This window comes from Somniosus microcephalus, chromosome 8 (assembly GCF_052327205.1).
Source record: "Somniosus microcephalus isolate GS21.2 chromosome 8, FLI_Smic_1.0, whole genome shotgun sequence".
Lineage (NCBI taxonomy): Eukaryota > Metazoa > Chordata > Chondrichthyes > Squaliformes > Somniosidae > Somniosus > Somniosus microcephalus.
The window spans coordinates 19,952,431-19,968,995 of record NC_140994.1 but is presented as its reverse complement, the minus strand read 5'-3'; the positions used below and the strand labels follow the sequence as shown (position 1 = coordinate 19,968,995).

The following is a 16,565-nucleotide window of genomic DNA, read 5'->3' as shown; positions in this document are numbered from 1 at the left end:
ATTCTGGCCTCTTGCACCGCCCCCCCACCTGACTTCCTTTGCCCCACCATTGGTAGCTGTGCCTTCAGCTGCCTAGGCCTTCATCTCTGGAATTCCCTCCCTAAACCTCTCCACCTCTCTTTCCTCCTTTAAGACACTCCTTAAAATCTCCCTCTTTGACCCAGCTTTTGGTCACCTCTCCTAATGTTTCCTTCTTTGGCTTGGTGTCAATTTTTAAAAATCTGATTACGCTCTTGTGAAGTGAAGCACCTTAGGACAACAAAGGCACTGTAGAAATGCAAGTAGTTGTTATCTCGGTATACAAGATAGCATGGCCACATCTTCAGGGGCTGAATAAGACTGCATTGCTGTTTTAGAATAGTGTAACAGAAAATGGTTAGAACGGGTATGTGTGGTAAACCACTGTTATAGTTATCACTGTATATTGTTCTCACTGTTCTCACTGTCACATCACTACACGAGGTCGCCTCTTGTCGCACTGTTATACCTGGGCTGACCACCTCCGACTCCGCCCATTACCTGCCCAGGTATAAAGGTAGCTGACTGGCTAGTATTCCTCCCTGTTGGATCGGATCACCCACGAGGGTGGGCTCTGTTATTTAGCCAATAAAAACCTTCAGTTACGTTCTTAACTCGTCGCCTTTTATTGGACTAATTGATAGGCATATCAATTTTATTGACTAAATTTTAAAGATGTCTGATAATGAACAGCAACAGCAAGGAGCTCACCCAGCAGCACAGCAACAGCAGCCTCCAGACAACGGGCCACACCAGCCGGCTTGGCTGCAAGCCTTGAAACCACCATACCTGGATCTAAACCCACAGGCACCAAACACAGCCAACGACTTCAAACACTGGCTGGACTGCTTCGAATCGTACCTGGAGGAAGCCGTCGTCCCTCAGAGATCCAAACTAAGAGTCCTGAAAGCCCAAGCGAGCCCGAGAGTATATACACTCATCCAGGACATGACTACGTACGACGACGCCATCAACCTACTGAAACAGCAGTACCGGAGCCCGGTAAACTACATGTACACTAGGCATCTCTTAAGATCTCGCCAGCAACAGCCAGGAGAATCGATAGCTGAATTTTCACGAGCGCTGAGACAACTCGGCAGGAACTGTGACTTTAAAGCGGTGACGGCTACTGCGAACATGGAAGACAATGTCCGCGACGCCTTGGTGAGAGGCCTACGTTCCGACTACACACGGCAAAGACTGCTTGAAGCTAAGGACATAGACCTGGACAAGGCCGAAGCCCTCGCCCTCACCCTAGAGGCCACCCAGCAAGACCAGGAAGCGTTTGCCAGGTACTATTCGCGACCCTGGGACTCGGGCCCGACCCCCACCCCACCACCCTTCACAGCGCTGCCCCCGGGACCTACCTCAGCGTCTGCATCACGGATCCGACCGGGCCCGCTAGCCCCGGTACCGGCCCCGACATCAGGCAACCCCGATCGGGCCGCTGGCTGCTTCTTTTGCGGCCAGGAGAAGCATCCGAGGTCGCGCTGCCCAGCCAAAAACTCGACCTGCAAAACCTGCCTCAAGAAAGGCCACTTCTCCAAGGCCTGCAGAAGCAAATCCTCAGAAGCCAGCAGTGCCTCATGCGAACCCTGGGGGCGGCCATCTTTGTGCGGGGCAGCCGAAGCCTGCAGAGCCTCATGGGAAAACCAGGGGCGGCCATCTTTGTGCGGGGCAGCCGAAGCCTGCAGAGCCTCATGGGAAAACCAGGGGCGGCCATCTTTGTGCGGGGCAGCCGAAGCCTGCAGAGCCTCATGGGAACAGCAGGGGCGGCCATCTTTGTGCGGGGCAAACGATTTAAACAGAGCCTCATGTGAACTACGGGGGCCGCCATCTTCGCCGCCATCTTGTCATGACAACGACGCGCTCATCTACACCCTAGCTTCCGTGACCCTGGATCAAGCCCGCCCGCACCACCTGGCCAGCTCAATGATGGACATCAAAGTCAACGGCCACGCCACGACCTGCCTGTTCGACAGCGGAAGCACGGAGAGCTTCATCCACCCAGACACGGTGAGCCACTACTCACTCCCCGTCCTGCCAACGCCCAGCCGCATCTCGATGGCATCGAGGTCGCACGCCACAGACATCAGCGGCTACTGTGTCGTGACATTGTCGGTTAAAGGGACAGAGTATAAAAATTTTAAACTCCTCGTACTCCCCCAGCTGTGCGTTGCCGTCATACTAGGGCTGGACTTCCAATCCCACCTCCAAAGTGTAACCCTAGCATACGGTGGACCCCTCCCCCCACTCACAGTCGACAACCAGCGAAAGTTAAACCGCCCACCGCGTAACACCTGCAGCCTATCCACCCTCAAGGTACCGCCACCTTCCCTGTTCGCTAACCTCACCCCCGACTGCAAACCTGTCGCTACTAAGAGCAGGCGGTACAGCGCTGGGGACAGAGCCTTCATTAGCTCTGAGGTGCAGCGACTCCTGAAAGAGGGCATTATTGAGGGGAGCAGCAGCCCCTGGCGTGCCCAGGTGGTGGTAGTCAAGACCGGCGACAAAAATCGCCTGGTTATCGACTACAGCCAGACCATAAACAGATACACCCAGCTGGACGCATACCCCCTCCCCCGCATATCGGACATGGTCAATGAGATTGCACAATACCGCGTATTCTCGACCATCGACCTCAAGTCGGCCTACCACCAACTCCCCATCAGCCCGGAGGACAGCCAGTACACCGCCTTCGAGGCGAATGGCCGCCTCTACCAATTCCTTAGGGTCCCCTTTGGTGTCACCAACGGGGTCTCGGTTTTCCAACGGGAGATGGACCGGATGGTTGACCAGAACGGACTACAGGCCACTTTCCCCTATCTCAATAACGTCACCATCTGCGGCCGCAACCGGCAGGACCATGACGTGAATCTGGAGAAATTCCTCCGTACGGCCCAACGGCTGAACCTCACCTACAATAAGGAGAAATGCGTGTTTAACACAGCGCGCCTTGCCATCCTTGGCTGTGTAGTAGAGAACGGAGTCATCGGCCCCGACCCCGAAAGAATGCGCCCCCTCATGGAGCTACCCCTCCCCCACTGTCCAAAAGCACTTAGGAGAACCCTGGGGCTTTTCGCCTACTATGCCCAATGGGTACCCAATTATGCGGACAAAGCCAGACCCCTCCTGAAAACCACATCCTTCCCCCTCACGGAAGAGGCGTGCGCGGCCTTCTCCCTCATTAAGGGAGACATAGCCAAGGCCACAATGCACGCAGTGGATGAGTCAATCCCCTTCCAAGTGGAGAGCGATGCATCCGACTTCGCCCTAGCCGCTACCCTTAACCAGGAGGGTAGGCCGGTAGCCTTCTTCTCAAGGACCCTACAGGGCCCCGAGACCCGACACTCGTCGGTCGAGAAGGAAGCCCAGGCAATTGTGGAGGCAGTACGGCGCTGGAGGCACTACTTGGCAGGCAAACGATTTACCCTCCTCACCGACCAACGCTCGGTTGCCTTCATGTTTAATAACAAGCTGAGGGGCAAGATCAAGAACGACAAAATCTTGAGGTGGAGAATCGAGCTTTCCACCTATGATTATGAGATCTTGTACCGGCCCGGTAAACTGAACGACCCCCCTGATGCTCTTTCACGCATTACATGCGCCAGCGCGCAAAGTGATAGACTTCAGACCCTCCACAATGACCTCTGCCACCCCGGAGTCACCAGACTCTACCATTTCATTAAGGCCCGCAACCTGCCATACTCCATCGAGGAGGTCAGGACCATGACCAGGAACTGCCAGATCTGTGCTGAGTGCAAACCGCACTTCTATAAGCCGGACAGAGCAAGCCTGATCAAGGCCACCCGCCCCTTCGAGCGTCTGAGCATCGACTTCAAGGGGCCCCTACCGTCATCCGACCGTAATGTGTACTTCCTCAACATCGTTGATGAGTACTCCCGTTTCCCCTTTGCCTTCCCCTGCCCAGACATGACCAGTAACACGGTCATTAAATGCCTGAACAAACTCTTCGCCTTGTTCGGGTTCCCGAACTATATACATAGTGACCGGGGCGCCTCCTTCATGAGCGAGGAACTCCGTCAGTTCCTATTGGAGAGGGGTATTGCAGCAAGCAGGACCACCAGCTACAACCCCCGAGGGAACGGCCAGGTGGAAAGAGAGAACGCGACGGTATGGAAGGCCACCCTCTTAGCCTTAAAGTCTAAGGGCCTCCCAACCTCCCGCTGGCAAGAGGTCCTCCCGATTGCGCTGCACTCCATCCGGTCACTACTTTGCACTGCCATTAACACCACCCCCCATGCTCGAATGTTTGTCTTCCCCAGGAAGTCGACTACGGGAACCACCCTACCAACCTGGCTGACCTCTCCGGGACCCGTCTTGCTGCGAAAGCACGTGAGGGCCCATAAAACGGACCCCCTGGTCGAGAAGGTGAACCTCCTGCACGCCAACCCCCAGTACGCCTATGTGGCTTACCCAGACGGACGGGAGGACACTGTCTCCTTACGAGACCTCGCACCCTCACCCCCCCCTCCCAACCCCCCCGAGTCCAGCCGAGGTAGACGGCATGCCGGAACCCCACGAGCCTTTGCCGACTACGCAGACACCAGCTTTAACACCGGATAATGTAACACCGCCGCTGCGACGATCGGAGAGGCTAACGAAGCCTCCGGACAGACTGACATACCAGAGCTGGTAATACACTTCACCCCGCCGGACTCTAATCTAAACAAGGGGTGAATGTGGTAAACCACTGTTATAGTTATCACTGTATATTGTTCTCACTGTTCTCACTGTCACATCACTACACGAGGTCGCCTCTTGTCGCACTGTTATACCTGGGCTGACCACCTCCGACTCCGCCCATTACCTGCCCAGGTATAAAGGTAGCTGACTGGCTAGTATTCCTCCCTGTTGGATCGGATCACCCACGAGGGTGGGCTCTGTTATTTAGCCAATAAAAACCTTCAGTTACGTTCTTAACTCGTCGCCTTTTATTGGACTAATTGATAGGCATATCAGTATGTTGTAATTTTTTTTAATGAATTTGTAAATATTCAAAGGCATATCATCTGAGAAGTAAAGGAAAAACACAAAGGCATGATCTGAAATACCCTGTACTAAGAAAAAAAAACCTGAAAATGAACAGGCGAGTCAGCATTTGAAAGATTAAAAGGTTGAAAGATAGGTTAACATTTTGGGTCAAGCCTTCAACAAAACCAGTTCCATTTTCTCAATTTGGTTACCAAGTGTCAACGGCAAGTACTCCGACTGTCCGATGCAGACTGAAGCTCCCCGTTGTACTGCTCCAAAAATACACATCGACCTCAGCACCAGAATTGCACCACCTATGGCACCAGTGTGACATTCTCCAATTCCTACCCCGTGACCAATGTTCCCATTAATTTTGTTTCTTCATGCGCGGTCCCTTTAAATTTGTTGCGCCGCCGCACATCTCTTCCAGCTGGTGAGCGGGGCCTGCGCGGGGCCTCCCGATTGCTGCCGGGCCGTGCGCGCCCTCGCAGCTTGGGAGGAACGCTGCCCGTCGACATCGAGTGACCTTTCTGAATTAGACTGCCAAATTAGCATTGAATTAGACACAGTTTTTTGGGCCTGCGAGCTTTCCTTCTTTGGCCTGGCATCCAGTTTTCCGTAACTCGCCTGTGAAGCACTTTAAGATGCTTCTCTATGTTCACGGTGCTATATAAATACAAGGTGCTGTTGTTATGGGCCAGTGCTGATTTGGGACTGTCCACACTGATTTCACATGGGACTCTTACTAGCTGCAAAAGAGACTTTCATCACATCAATTAGGGCTGAAATTAAATCGAGGACCCTGAAGTGAAAAGTCTGTTGACATATCACCCACTCAATCCTACCCCCCACATGTATATTACATATCTGGGCAATTCAACAACTCAGAGAGAAGAGTTGGAGCCAGATGCAAGTGGGTATTGAATAACTGTATATATTTCCTCGCTCTAGCTAGGACAGTAATACAGGGAGTAACCTGGTAGATGGGAGTGAGGCCAGAAATACATAAGTTAGTGGCAGGAGGTGATTCCAACTATTGGCCTACACATCAGCCCCAAGACAATATCTACCACTGATTTAGTTCTCTCTGATTCAGCATCAGACCCCACTCCAGAACTCGAGAACGTAATCTAGGTTGACATGTCAGTACAATACTGAGGAGTGCTGCATTGTCAGAGGTGCCATCTTTTAGATGAGACGTTAAACTGAGGGCTCCTCTGCTTGTTCAGGTGGATGTAAAACCTACTGTATCACAATTTGAAAAGGAACAGGGAAGTTTTTCCAGGTGCCCTGGCTAACATTTATCCTTCAACCAACACCACAAATAGATTAACTTTTCATCTGTCCAATTTGCTGTTTGTGGGACCTTGCTGTGCACAAGTTAGCTGCAGTGTTTGCCTACAAAACAACAGTGACTACACTTCAAAAGTAGCTTATTGGCTATGAAGCATGTTGGGACGTCCTGTGGACATGAAAGATAATGGCCCGAATATTCCAGGGCCTATGACCGAGTATGTGGTGCGTACGCGGCCGTAAGTGCCCCGCAAGTTCCGGGTTGCTGCGTGCATTGCGCATGCGCGAAAACCCCGAACGTGCGATCTGTCAAGTTTCAGCTCGACCGAGCCACCGCATCCCCGGGAAAGGGGCATTCGCTGGCGGAGAGTTGGGTGATTTGCCCAACCACTGCCCAGCGAATGCCCATGAAACTCTTACACCCGGTGAAAGCAGGCGTAGGGCCTTCTTTTACCAGCGTAAGGGTTTAAATAAATATTAAAATATATATTTGTAATTATTTAAACATTTAAAAAAATTAATATTAGCTATAGGTTATTTTTAGCCCCTTTAAAACATTTAAATACATTTTTCAAAAAATTTAATTTTGTTTTAAATGTTTAATTTAATTGCATTTTAATTCATTTTGCACATGCAATGATTTATTTTTATTTAACTGGTGTGTAGTTGTGTTTTTTAGGTGATTCCTATTCATGCTTATAGGGAGTCCATATATCTGGAATAAAAAGCTAGTGTCAGTAATGGTGACCATGAAACTACTAGATTGTCATAAAAACCCATCTGGTTCACTAAGGAAAGGAAATCTGCCACCCTTACCCGGTCTGGCCTATATGTGACTCCAGACCCACAGCAATGTGGTTGACTCTTAACTGCTCTCTGAAATGGCCTAGCAAGCCACTCAGTTGTAACAAACCGCTATGAGACACAATAATAAGAACGAAACCGGATGGATCACCCGGCATCGACCTCGGCAAAATCCTGGAACTCCCTCCCTAACAGCACTGTGGGAGCACCTTCACCACACGGACTGCAGCGGTTCAAGAAGGCGGCTCACCACCACCTTCTCGAGGGCAATTAGGGATGGGCAATAAATGCTGGCCTGGTCAGCGACGCCCACGTCCCATAAACGAATTTAAAAAAAAATGTAAATGGAATCCCCATATGCATAAGGGAAATCCCCCATTTTTGATTGGTTGGGCTGGCCCACGTGATCCCAGGGGCACTTGCGAACCGCGTGCACTCCTGGGATACGTGGGCCTTTGCGTAGGCGTATGTCTGTAGGCCCAGGAGCGTGAGTGTTCGAACCTCCGGGACCATCAGGTGGGTTTGTACTTTTCTCGCGGTTCGGAGGCATTCGCCCGCGGTAAGCCTCCGACCGCAAGTTCAGGCCCATTTTATACCTGCGAGTTCTTTTTCTTTTCTTTCTCCCCCGTAGATGATTCTGAAGCAGGGTTCAGCATGTTATAACGGAATAAAAGGAGAACAGGTCAGAGTATGAATATGACCTCCTTTAGTCAGTGTAAATGAGATACATCAAAGCCGGGATACTTTTTCATGTTGACAAAATGACATGAAAGAAAATTGACAAGTTAGGGGTGACTTGCCCTGCATCCACCTTTTATTTTCAAAGAACATGTCCATTTTGGGCATAGGTATTTTCTAATTGACTTGACACCTTCAATCAAATGACAGGCACGTTCAAGGGCAGAAATTCTCAATGACTTTGCCATTAGCTCGATCTTGTTCAAGGGAAAGTCAAATCATTTAATCAAAGTATCTGATAAACTACCGCTCATAAATCATCACTCCTTCCACTATAATGGTGCTGAAGTCTATCTCATCACATATTAAAAATAATGAAAGCTATGGGACAGATTTGAGGAATATTACCCGGTATCCTTAGAAGGCTGATGGCATGACAATTTCTGCAGTGAAATGGCTGCACTTTTAACAACTTTTAAAAAAAGAAAATTGTGAACAGAAAATAAGGGAAGGTCAAACATCTAAAGCACAAAACAGTGCATAATTCAGGATGTTCTTGTGTCAGCGATGGTTGGCATATTTTGTGGATTGTGAGGACAGTGCCAAAGGAAACTCACTGATCCTTACCTATCCAGTATCAAAGTGGGCAAATGTGATAAAGATAGCTCTTCCCCTTTGACTTTTATGTGAATTTAGAAGCAGTGAACAACCCAACAGTTCATTCCACCCACCCTTCCATGTGCCCAAGTTGGCCTCGTCAGATTCGAAACCAGAACCTAAACCAGAATATTTTAGTCAGCATTTACACCTAGTGGTTAGATGCAGGAGCTTTATTATTTCAGTCAGGATATCGTGTTGCTCAGAAAGCATTACACGGGGAACAAAATGGAGTTCCTTTGATGTAACGAACAGGATCTCTCTATAAGCATGACAGCGTGTGGCTTCATCGAGGGTTGGGTAGGTGAGCAAGTGATAGAGCTTAAGAAGTGGAGGCGATTTGCTGACTAAAGGCAATTCTGATTTATGTGAAAAGAAAACACATGGCATAAAGCTCAAGATGAGTTCAAGGAGTTCTTTTGCAGGCATAAGTGGAAAGACAAAAAGGTATTTCGACATTTGAATATACAGTTGACTCTTGAGTGAAACAGAGCTTTCCTTGCAATGAAATCCTGAACAACCTTGTCATTACACATGATGTTCCTAATTCCATTAATGCACAGCAATCCTGATGAAAGTAGGCAAGTTCAAAGGGCTGAAGTCTAATATAATTTACTCTCTTTTTCCAAGAATAGCAATTTGTTTGAGGCTGGTTCTTGAAGCACTTCTGACTCAAAAGTCTCCAGGAGGGTAACTGCTGTTTAGCTCCTCTGGTTAGAATGGCAATGATATATTTGGCTGTAAACTAAACAAAATCAACACAATTAATAAGATATTTATTGTAAAAGGATATCGCATCAAGCCAGCACTCAGAGCAGCCAAACACAGGTTGGGAAATAAGCCAGAAACAGCTTTCTGAAAGGCTGGAGAAACCAGGCAGGGTCTTCTCAACCTAACTGAACGCCAGGGATCACATATAACCATATAAATCTCGTCAACCCTTTGAACACACGTCATTAACAGCTTCTGAGTGACCCAGGAAAACCTTCATACCACTGCAAGCTTCCTGCAAGGACTCTACAATTACAGCACATTGGCCCAGTAATTCCTGTCACAACGCGTGAGTACGGGCAGGGTACTCACGCGTGTGACCCCGGAGGAATTGCCGGTTTTCAGCATGCACAGCGCATGCGCTGAAAACCGGCATTTCCTGTCCTCTGACCCAAGGGGTTAAGAGGCAGAACGCGTGCGACTGCACAGGCAGCGCGTGCGCAGTGAAATTCCTTTTTTTCCCCCCCCCCAGAGTTGCCCGAGTGTAAAGGCCTCCGGTTTTTGCGCGTGGAAAAACCAGACGTAAGTACTTAGTTTTACAGGTAAGTGGGCTTTTAGTACAATTTAGAATTTTTTTTTCCACAGGTTTATTATTTTTAAAGAATTTACAGTAAGGTAAGTTTAGTTTTAGACCCTATTTAAAAAAAAAAAAAAAATTTCAAAAAATTGATTAATTGTTTAAAACATTTTTTTTTAACTTATTTATAGTTAATATAATCAGTGGGATTTTTTTTTAATTTTATTTAAAGTTTAAGTAGTGTTTTGGCAGCCCATACTTTATGAGTTTGACAGCTCTTACTGTCAAACTCATGAATGAGTTTCCCCCTCCCCTGATTGGCTGCAGAGTGCTCACCTGATCCCAGCCGGCACATCGCACTAACTACGCCGCTGGATCAGGTAAGCACATCGCGCCGACATCTGAACCGGGCCAGTGACAGGAAATGCAAGCAGGCCCGGGCTTCAGATGTTGGCGCGCAGGGTGAGTGCAGATCGGGGGCTTGCACGCGCGGCAAGCACCCGATCCTAATTTCAGGAACAAAACACAAACATGAAAATATAACCAAGAAAAGGACTTTATATAATATAAAATAAAAACTGAAAATGCTGGAAACACCCAGCCGGTCAGGCAGCATCTGTAGAGAGAGAAACCGAGCTAACCTTTCAGGTCGATGACCCTTCGTCAGAACATTCAGGACATCGACCTGAAACGTTAACTCTGTTTCTCCCTCTACAGATGCTGCATGCCCGGCTGAGCGTTTCCAGCATTTTCTGTTTTTATTTCAGATTTGCAGCATCCGCAGTATTTTGCTTTTGTAAAAAGGACTTTATACAATCGTATTGAAACGCAACATTTGTGTTGAACCGCTCGTCTTGCTACCTTTCAATTTCCATGTAGGACTCATGAAGCTAATGGTAACACACAATTCAGAACAGGTTTGAACAGCCCAGGTGGAGGTTCTCCTCCCGTGCATGCACACAATCTGCTTGGAGGTTTGTGGTTCAAATCAGATCCAGAGCCACAAACGGTGGGTGAATTGACAAGTCGGTATGAGTGTACAGGAGGAGGTTTGGAGAAAATTAGCAATGGATTAATTACCATGATAAATATATTGAAGATAATTTCCATTTTATTCCCTTGCCTACACCACCAGCTATTGACGCTTTGCAGAACACCTCCGTTCAGTCCGTAAGTGTGACCCCGAGCTTCCGGTCGCCTGTCACTTTAATTCCTCGCCCCACTCCCACTCTGACCTCGGCCTCTTATACTGTTCCAATGAAGCTCAACATAAGCTCGAGGAACAGCGCCTCATCTTTCGATTAGGCATTTTACATCGAGTTCAACAATTTCAGACCATAACCTCTGACCCTAACTTTTTTTTCTTCTCTCTCACATGGCAGCTGTCAATCATTCTGCCAGTGCCATTTACACTTCATCGAGTCATCTTTTGTTTCTTAATTTGTCCCATTACCATCTCCTTTTGCTTTGCACCATCATCCCTTTTGTCTCTTAATCTCTCCTGCCTTCCATCCTATCACAGACCTTCCCTTTTGTTCTTTCCTCCCCTCCCCCCTTTCCCTGCCCCTACACTTGCTTAAAACCTCTTCCATCTCCAGCTTTTTCCAGTTCTGACGAAAGGTCATCGACCTGGAACGTTGACTCTGTTTCTCTCTCCACAGATGCTGCCTGACCCGCTGAGCATTTCCAGCATTTTCTGTTTTTATTTCAGATTTCCAGCATCCGCAGTATTTTGCTTTTTGTATTAGTGAACTATTGAAGCTAGCTTTTCTGATAGCTCAGTGCCACGCTGGACTAAACTGATCCCCACTCCATTCACTGTTGGTTGATTACAACCAGGAAAGTAGCTCTGCAGCTACAACTGGCCTCAAGAACTCTGAAAAGGACAAGAAAAGGGAAAGTGGCTGCTCGTGCATCTCAATCTCTAGCGACCGAATCCTGGTGGAACGCTGTAGGTCAGGTACTGAGAGAAAGAGAAAGAGCAAGTGAAAGCTGCCGTGTGACACTTAACAAAGTTCACATAGCGCCTTTCAGGGGTAGTGGAAGCAGATTCAATAGTGAATTTCAAAAAGGAATTGGGTATATGCTTGAAAAGGAAAACATTCGCAGGGCTATGGGGAAAGAGTGGGGGAGTGGAATTTATTGGAGAGCTCTTTCAAAGAGCTGGCACAGGCACGATGGGCTGAATGGCTTCCTTCTGTGCTGTGAGAATCTATGGGGGAAAAAATTCAGTTGTTTGCGCCTCCCGTTAGCGCCTTAAGAGGGCGCTAATGGGGCGCAAAGCAACTAGCGCCCGGGCGCGGCGATGTTTGCGCCACTCGCGAAATTAACTAGACATTTTGCGGCGGCGCTAAACACTACCGCCACGATCTCCTGCGCCGGCAGATCGTGATGTCAGTCAAGTGCGCAACGCCCCATTAGCGCCCCGGACCGGATATTGAGTGGCGCCCCCTGCCTTACCGCCTGCCACTAGCAATGACAGGTTGAGGGGAGCGTTTTGCAGTCAGGAAGGGACTAGGGGAGCACTATTTAAAAGGCGACCGCTTCCTGCCTTTTTTTGTCGGTGACATTTTTGCACCACGCATTCTGAGAGAGAGAGAGACTTCTGGAGAGATTCAACGCTGTGTGAAGGAGTTTTGAGTACTGAGCAGCACTTTGCAGGTTTATTTTGATTTGCCCTTCCTTGCTTCGCCAGCGCTCTGAGGTAGCACCTCGCTCCTCGGCCTTTGCGCCTTAAGACAGGTGTGAAGCGCCTGATTTAGCGCTCCAATCACCTCCAGGGGCGATAAAAGCCAAGTTTGCTGTCGGAGGCGATAATTAGCGCCAGGCGCTAAACTTTGCGCACGGCCGATAATGGCGCCCCAAATGGGGCGATACTGAATTTTTCCCCCTATGATTCACAACCTCAGGATGTCCCAAAGCCCTTTACAGCCAATTAAGTACTTTTTGAAATGTAGTCACAGTTGTAATGTAGGAAAGGTGGCAGCCAATTTACACACAGCAAGCTCCCACCAACAGCAATGGGATAAATGACCAAATAATCTGTTTTAGTGATGGTAATTGAAGAAGAACTTTTTTTTAAGAATAGTACCATCCACCCAAGAGGGCAGACAAGGCTTTGTTTTAATATCTCATCCGATGGCACCTCCAACAGTGCAGTACTCCCTCATTACTGCATTGAGGTGGCTGCCTAGATTATGGGCTAGATTTTCCTGGAGCCATCAGGCAGGGTTTCAGGCGTGTGGGGGGAGGGGGGGGGAAAATCCCAAGTTCAGGGGTCCTGACACCATCCCGCCCAAAACCCCGCAACTTTCAGGGGCGGCGGGTACCCGCCCCAACCAGGCGGGAAGGGATTAGTGCCAATTAACTGCCTGTTAGTTAACAGGCAGTTTTTAGCCTAATCCCTATTTTGAGGGGTTTCGTGTGGGATTCCCGTCGGCTCCAAACCACGCCAGGTTAGAGCAGGCGGGCCGTCGGGTGGAAGGGTGGCGATGTCGGTGCTCAGGTGAGTGATGGGTGCATGAGTGCAAAGGTAAGTGTGTTTGGTGTGTCTAAAGTGTGTAAAGAACTTTTACTTACCTGTACTTACCTTAACAGCCTTTCTTCCTGTAGCCGTCGGGAGCCCATCACTCAGCCGGCACTTAAAGCTGAACGGCTGCGATCTGTGAAAAGTGACAGCCTTCAGCTTTAAGTGCTGCTGAGAGTTCTAACTGAGTCTGTGCAGAAGGACTCATGTTAGAAGTCAGACTAACATGTGAAACACTGATATTTCATCTGTCAAAAACTCTTGACAGATGAAATTGCAGTCTGTGACGTCACCTGTTGCCGGGTGGCTCTTAATTGGCCTGCTGAGCCCGCAGGGCGGGCTCAACAAGGTCAATAAGGGAAAATCGCACGGATTGGCTGGATGTCGAAGTAGGCGGGTCTAAAACCCGAAAGTTGAAGTCCCGCCTTCTTCCCGACAGCTTCGGGAAAATCGACCCCTATGTGCTCGAGTCTTGAAATGGGGCCTAAACCCACGACCTTGTGGCTCAGAGACAAGAATGCTACCATTAAACCACAGCGGACACCCATGCTATGTATATGGTTTTCAAAAATGTACAGTTTTGCCACTGATAAATTAAAGCAAGTTAACGAGTGAGCTTACTGCTTTACGGTAATATCGCTGGTATGAAAATAGGAATGCTTATTCCACATAATTTGTAGGACCACACAAGTGATTTGAGGCGGTGGCGGAGGGGGGCGGCGGGGAACACGCACTTCAACATTCATAGATATAGATTAGATTGTCGTGAGCTGTGGGACTTGAACCCACAGCCAGGTAGTTAGAGAGCCTGTAATCATTCCGCCAATGATTGGAAAGGCAATGGTCATTTTCAACAATGTAGTATTTCCTGCGTATTTTTTCCTACATTAACTATAATGAGTCGCTCCTTTTTTTTTTTAAAGCCATTGTCGCCTGTGACATTTGGCTCAGTGCAGGTCAATTTTTCAACTCATTTTTTGGTTGTCCGTCAAAAAGTTTTTTTTTAATATAAGTAGCTTATTAAATTTAATTAAACCAACAATAGGCTTATTGCTCTTCCTTCTTGTTTGGCAATTTTGTGCTAATGAACAGTGGAATGAAAGACTGCTTTTCACCCCAACCGGAGGGGGCCATTCAGCCCCTTTGAGCCTGTTCCGCCATTCAGGTCAGATCGTGGCTGATCAATTCAATTTTATTTGTCATATATGCAGCAAACGTGTGTACTGCACAATAAAATGTTAATTTTTACGAGTCCTCCCAACATTGGAATAAATATGGCATAGCAATGATAAAAATACTAATAGAAATACAGTAATAATAAATAGAAACAACAATAATAAATAATAATAAATTATTCGTTCATGAGTCTTATGGCCTGGGGGTAGAAGCTGTTTCGAAACCTGCTGGTACGAGACCATATGCGTCGGTATCTCTTACCGGACGGGAGCAGGGCGAAGAGGTTGTGGCTGGGGTGGCTCGCGTCTTTGATGATTCTCAGGGCCTTCCCCCGGCACCTCTCGGGGTAGATATCCTGCACAGCAGGTAGTTTAATTCCTATAGTATGTTGTGCAGCTTTCACCACCATCTGTAGAGCCTTGCGGTCTATGGCGGTGCAGTTGCCATACCAGGTAGTGATGCAGCCGGATAGGATACTCTCGATGGTGCACCGGTAGAAGTTGGTGAGAATCTGGGGGGCCATTCCAAATTTCTTCAGTCTCCTGAGGAAGAACAGGCGTTGGCATGCCTTCTTGGTTACGATGTCGATGTGATGGGACCACGTTAAGTCCTCCGTAATGAATACACCCAGGAATTTGAAGCTGCTGACCCTCTCCACCTCAGCATCCGTAGCTCAACTCCATTTACCCGCCTTTGCTCCATATCTCTTGAGACCCGTACCCAACAAAAATCTATCACTGTCAGTCTTGAAAGCTCCGATTGTCCCAGCATCCCCACAGCCCTATGGAGGGGCGAGTTCCAGGTTGCCACTACCCTGTGTGACCAAAGACGCTTCCCGATTTCACTCCTAAATGGCCTAACTCTAATTTTAAGATTGTGCCCCATTGTTCGTGTTAACCCACCAGAGGAAATCGTTTCTCTGTCCAATTCCTTTACCGTTTTCAAATTCAATCACCCTTCAACCTTCTAATCTCCCATGGCATTGCTCATGGGCAGTCCGAGGGGGCCAGGTCAGGAGCTCAGTTGTAATGGTTAATGGCGAAGATGTAGTTTTGTTTAATCTGGTCTGACTCTTTAAATCCACTGCACAAGGACTCCCTACGGTGAAGTGATCAAAGTTTACAACAGCTTGTAAATTTCAGACCCTGGCTCAGAGGAGCTCGGCAATAAATGATTGGCTTTTTTCTTCCCTTTTTAATGTTGTTTTTGTGACACTTTGTAACCTGATGGTTGTGCAGTCGATGCAAGACTTTTCTATATTTAATGCTCTTGACGAGATCCAAGGCAGACTTTGGCTTTGAAAGATTTCTCAAACTAAGACATTCATTCTGAAATTGTTTCAAGTAGCGCTGACCAATCCATACATTTTTAATCAAACTATGCCAGTAGGGGCAACAAAAAAAAAAGCCAGACTAAATTTGAAATTGCCTTTTACATAGAGAGAGCTGTGAAACAGAAGTTCAGTAATGGCTGTAGGTCCCTCCATCGACCTTGTTTTGACGGGTAGCCTCCGGGCCGCACGATTTTCCGCTGCTTCCCACTGACTTCCTGCCCAGAATGGGTGTATCGAAAAAAAAATTGGCCAGTGGGCATTTAAGTGAGGCATTAAAATCACCAGGGCCTCATTTCTGGAGCAGCGCGCATGTTTCCAACTCACCTTGCTACCCACCTTCCCAAAGTTAAAATTGGAGCCTAGATGTTGCTGGTATTGTTTTGTAGTAGTCTTAAGGGCTTATGAAAATCAAACCTATAGGGTGAGAAATTCAGTATCGCCCTGTTTGGGGCGCAATTATCGGCCGTGCGCAAAGTTTAGCGCCTGGCGCTAGTTATCGCCTCCGACTGCAAACTTGGTTTCTATCGCCCCTGGAGGTGATTGGAGCGCTAAATCAGGCGCTACACACCTCTCTTAAGGCGCAAAGGCCGAGGAGCGAGGCGCTATCTCAGAGCGCTGGCGAAGCTCAGGTGCTGTCAGTCAGCAATGGAACACAGACACAATGGCGCCGGCCAGTTCTTATAGGGGAGGGTCGATCTTGCTCTCCATCCACACCCTGCTCATTGCAACCTTGAATCTCGGCCTGGAGAGACCTGTACATCAAATCTGCTGGAAAGTGTTGAGTCTGTGTTTTCAAA

The 16,565-nt window shown here is 48.3% G+C and overlaps 1 protein-coding gene and 1 long non-coding RNA gene across 2 annotated transcripts in view; both read right to left on the bottom strand.

Annotated features, from left to right (window-relative positions):
• Positions 1–16,565, bottom strand: part of LOC147113360 (VPS10 domain-containing receptor SorCS1-like) — a 1,462,440-nt gene that overhangs the window by 1,302,650 nt on the left and 143,225 nt on the right. The window lies entirely within an intron of this gene.
• The window catches only part of LOC147113362 (uncharacterized), a 30,703-nt gene continuing 21,939 nt past the window's right edge, over positions 7,802–16,565 (bottom strand). The window contains exon 2 of the long non-coding RNA XR_015079184.1: positions 7,802–9,190. This is a non-coding gene — a long non-coding RNA (uncharacterized LOC147113362). The remainder of the gene's footprint in view (positions 9,191–16,565) is intronic.